The 5,051-nt window shown below is 49.0% G+C and overlaps 1 protein-coding gene across 1 annotated transcript in view; it reads left to right on the top strand.

Annotated features, from left to right (window-relative positions):
* Positions 1–5,051, top strand: part of thap4 (THAP domain containing 4) — a 410,225-nt gene that overhangs the window by 268,075 nt on the left and 137,099 nt on the right. The gene's annotated exons all lie outside the window — the stretch shown is intronic.

Below are 5,051 nucleotides of genomic sequence, written 5' to 3' on the forward strand. Positions count from 1 at the left end.
CCAGAAGGGGCCAGCGCATGGAAGCTCGTCGGCGCAGGAGATACCCCCCAAACAGGGTCTACAGACACAGGGTCAGCTACCTCAACATGTCTGCGCAGCAGTGCCAAAGGCGGCTCCGACTTTCGCGAGATGTAGTGGGTGACATCTAAGCAATGCTGCAACAAGACCTGGAGCCCAGAGGACCAGGTGGACAACCCTTACAGTGGCCGTCAAAGTCACCACCGCACTCAACTTTTTTGCCTCAGGCTCATTCCAGGGATCAGCAGCAGACATCTCCCAGGCGGCCGCACACACTTGCATCACGCAGGTAACTGATGCCCTCTTTGCCATCGCGCACAATCACATCCATTTTACCAAGGATCAAGCAAGTGTCATGGCGCGTGCGGTTGGATTAGCTAATCTGGCAGGCTTTCCAAGGGTGCAGCGCGTCGTTGACTGCACACGTGGCCCTTAAGGCACCCCATTGCAATCCAGGTATTTTTGTCAACCACAAGGGCTTCCACTCCCTTAACGTTCAGCTGGTGTGTGACCACAAGAAGGAAATTTTGCATGTTTGTGCCAAGTACCCTGGCAGTTGCCATGACTCCTTCATACTGCGCCAGTCTAGTGTGCCTCTGCTATTCAGTCCGCCAGACCAACTTAACGGATGGCTACTTGGAGACAAGGGCTATCCCATGAAGACGTGGCTAATGACGCCATTGAGGAGCCCATCCAACAAAGCTGAGGAGAGCTACAACTCCAGCCACATGTCCACCAGAGCCATAATCGAGCAAACCATCGGTTTGCTGAAGATGCGCTTCAGATGCCTGGATAGATCAGGTGGAGCCCTGCAGTACTCAGCAGCCAGGGTCTCCAGAATCGTCGTGGTTTGCTGTGCACTTCACAACATGGCACAGCGTTGTGGCTTGCAGATTCCTGAGGACCAAGTGGCTCATCACATATCCTCCTCAGATGAGGAGGAGGAGGAAGAGGAGGAGAGCAAAGACGAACATCTTGCAGAGGCCCATCAACCAGTGGCAGCAGTACGCGAGAACATTGCTGCCTGGGATGCAAGGAACGCATTCATCTTGGCCAGATTTGCTTAGCCTAGCCAATCAAGCACTTTTGCCTCGCAGCTTCTTACCTGAGCATCGACAATGGCCAAGAACCAGCGGATTCCTAGCAATTTGACCACCATACTGACAATTGCAAGTAATCCTAAGCCCTCAATGTGGAAGTCCCATTCGCGAAATGACACACTCCACAACTACAGCAGTAGCCATCAGATTTTTTAATTACAGTAATCATCTGATGGCTTTTTAACATAAAACATCAAATTTCACCCAAGTGACTACCCTTGTGACTATTTGTGCAGTATCTTTCTCTTACGTGTGCTCCTACGTGGTGCTTCCCCTGTGGCTTCAGCAGATGTGGAGGCCTCTTGCTCACTTTCTTGCTGCTCCTGTCTCGACATCTTTGGCTGGTGTCCTCTGGGGTTGCGAACCTGTGAGGGCTCGCCAACTGTCTGCTGCTCCTGCGGCTGTGCAGGGGTTGAGATGCCGATCTCAGTTGGGTGTGGACTCTGGTGGGGCTCTGCAGTGGCATGGAAGTGTGAGCGCTTGGAGAGGAGCCTCCACTTCCTTGATGTCTGCCACCAACTTCCCTCTCATGGGTCAGGTCCCCCTCAGCGCTTGCAAGTGGCTTGAGAGCACCTTGCTGCACATTAGGGGGGCCATGGGGACCCATACCTGCACTGGCAGTCCTACTCAGAAGGACTTCCATGAAGGTCTGGTTTCTCTGTTCAATAGATGACCATCGTTCCTCCAGAGATGTCATTCTATTCAGAACACTCACCATGTTTTCTGCACTCTGGCGACTTATCACCTCCATGGAGGTTGCCATCCTTTCCATGGTGATGCGTTCATATGCCAATGACTCCACAAAGGCTCTGCTGTTTGCAATGGACTCCTCAATTCGCTCCACACTCGCAGCGACCCTGGAGACAAAACCTGCCAGAGACTCCTGCATCTGTTCCTGGAGTTCCAGCACCGCTGATCTTATGGATGGACCCAGAGGCAGAGGGTCGACATGCAGCTGAGCCGAGTTGGCAGAGTCCTGCGCCCTCCGACTAGGACTCCCCACTGCTGTCCCTGTCTCCACAATCTGCTGATGCTCACTTGTGAGCTGTGATACACCAGGTGACAACGCTACTCTATCTCGTGATGTTCCCTCCGAGGTGTGAGTGTCTGCGCTGGTGCTGGGTGCGGAGAATTCTGCTGACGCTGCGCCCTCAGAGGTTGCAGCTTCCTCTGAGGAGTCTTGAGGCTTATGCTCTTCCTCCTGGATAGTGGGGACGGGTGCTTGCGATGGTCCTGTGGGGGAGTAAAGGAGAGTCAGAAATGTGAGGCCAAGGTTACATGCACATTGCATATTGCAGATGATCATAAGTCCATCTGTTAGAGCTTCAGAATCACTATCAGCGACTCATGCAATGTCATTGAGAGAGATGGAAAACTATTCTGTCACCAGCTTGCTGTGATGCGCCCGTCTGTCCGTCCCCCACTTGGGAATCTTCCTCCACTCCCACGATCTCCAGGACCGCCTCCTCCCAGGTGGTGAGCTGGGCTACTGAGGGTGGCCCTTCTCCTGTCCTCGCTCTTTCTCTCTTATTGTGAGTTCTCTTTTCCTGCAATGAGGGAGACAAGTGGAGTTTAAGTGAGAATGAAGGAGTGTAGAGAATCCATAGCATAGATGTTTAGAAGGAGACAAAGATGGAGTGAGGTGGCAAGACCAAGGGCCCTCCCTGTGTGTTGTAAGTTGTAATTGCATCACAGTGATAGGGAGTGTGAGGGCTGCATAGTCGAATAGTTAGGTGAATGTGACCATAGAGAGGGAATGGGTAAGGATGCATGGATGTCAGTGTCAAGTTGGGATGTGGAGGAAGAGATTGCTAAAGCTGAGTGCTGGTGAGGAGAGGCAATGGGGATCAGATTGAGGGTGATGGGAAATTCATACTCATTTTTCCAGTACGCAGGTCATGAAACCTCTTCCTGCACTGAAGCCAGGTTCTGCGGGTTATTGACAAAGAGTTGACATCCTCTGTCACCTGGATCCACACAGCCTTGGTTTGCTGGGGAGGCTTCTTCCTCCCTGAAGGGAAGAGCACCTCTTTATTTGCTCTTGTTCCCTCTACTAAAGCCGGCAGGGCAACTTCATCAAAGCGGGGTGCAGACCTAGGTCTCTGGCTGGCCATTCTTCCTGCAGGTGCCTCTAACATGCAAGGGCAAAAGCTTGGCAGTCTGCAGAAGAAGCAAGGCTTGTTGCAGACCTTAAATGCAGCAGCAATGATGACGTCATCGGAGGCGACTTTCAGACTGGAAAAACTCATTGGCCATGGGTTCCCACACGCTGGAACTCAATTGGCCAATTAAGTTAAAATGGCATCAATCTCCCACATCAATTTAGAATCGGGTGGCTAACACGAAATGCGGATTACACGACCCCAGCCTGCCCCAGTATCAAAATCCAGCCCTTTGTGTTCTCCTCACAGCTTACTGTCCCACCTAGCTTTGTATCGTCAGCAAACTTGGATACATTACACTCGGTCCCTTCATCTAGCTGTAAATAGCCGAGGCCCCAACACTGATCCTTGCGGCACCCCACTAGTTACAGCCTGCCAACCTGAAAAAGATCCATTTATCCCTACTCTCTGTTTTCTGTCTGTTAACCAATCCTCTATCCATTACCCCCAACCTCATGAGCTCTAATCTTGTGTAATAACCTTTTATATGGCACCTTATCAAATGCCTTTTGGAAATCCAAATATACTACATCCACTGGTTCCCCTTTATCTACCCTGCTAGTTACATCCTCAAAAAACCTCAAATAAATTTGTCAAACATGATTTCCCTTTCATAAAACCATGTTGACTCTGCCTAATCATGTTATGATTTTCTAAGTGACTTGATACCACTTCTTTAATAATGGATTCCAGCATTTTCCCAACGACTGATGTCAGGCTAACTGACCTGTAGTTCCCTGTTTTCTCTCTCCCTCCTTTCTTGAATAGCGGTGTTACATTTGCAACCTTCCAATCCACTGGGACCGTTCTAGAATCTAGGGAATTTTGGAAGATTAAAACCAATGCATCCACCATTTCTTCAGCCACTTCTTAGAACCCTAGGATGTAGACCGTCAGGTCCAGGGGATTTATCGGCTTTTAGTCCCATTAGTTTCTCTAGTACTTTTTTCTACTTATATTAATTACATTAAGTTCCTCGCCCTCATTAGACCCTTGATTCCCCACCATGTTTGGTATGCTTTTTGTGTCTTCTACTATGAAGACAGATACAAAATATTTGTTTAATGTTTCTGTCCTTTCCTTATTCCCCATAATAATTTCTCCTGTCTCAGCCTCTAAGGGACCAACTTCAATTTTACTTGGACTCCTTGATGCTACACTCAGCCAAATGCTGCCTTGATGTCATGGGCAGTCATTCTCACCTCACCTCTGGAATTCAGCTCTTTTGTCCATGTTTGGACCAAGGATGTACAGTATTGAGGTCTGGAGCAGTGTGGTCCTAGCAGAACCCAAACTGAGCATCGGTGAGATTATTGGTGAGTAAGTGTCGCTTGCTAGCACTGTCGACGGCTTTTCAAACACAGTGAATCAATGCAAAAGATTGGGGTAGATTTTTGTCTTCGCCTGGGTTGTAATTTGGTGAAAATCAGGTGGGTTCTATATCCGCTCCACCTGTTTACTACCCAGGCAGTGAGGATGAAAATCTACCCCAATGTTTCCACAACAACTAAAGAGAATACTCAGAATCTCCACATGTGGTGTACACTGAAAATGACACAAATTGAGGATAACCAAAGGTTTCAGTTTTGAAAACATGAGCTTGCGAATAGCCTATAAAATAAAGCCACCAACATGAGTCTCCCAATAGAACTGTGAGTTGGCAGAACTGCAAAGGATCTCATTCTGCACTTATGGATAATCATTTTGACATTTTGGGACTGAAATTGGTTGGTGCTCTGGTACACTCACCACAACTCTAGGGCATGTGTTT

Source organism: Somniosus microcephalus, chromosome 6 (genome assembly GCF_052327205.1).
Source record: "Somniosus microcephalus isolate GS21.2 chromosome 6, FLI_Smic_1.0, whole genome shotgun sequence".
NCBI classification, from domain to species: Eukaryota; Metazoa; Chordata; class Chondrichthyes; order Squaliformes; family Somniosidae; genus Somniosus; species Somniosus microcephalus.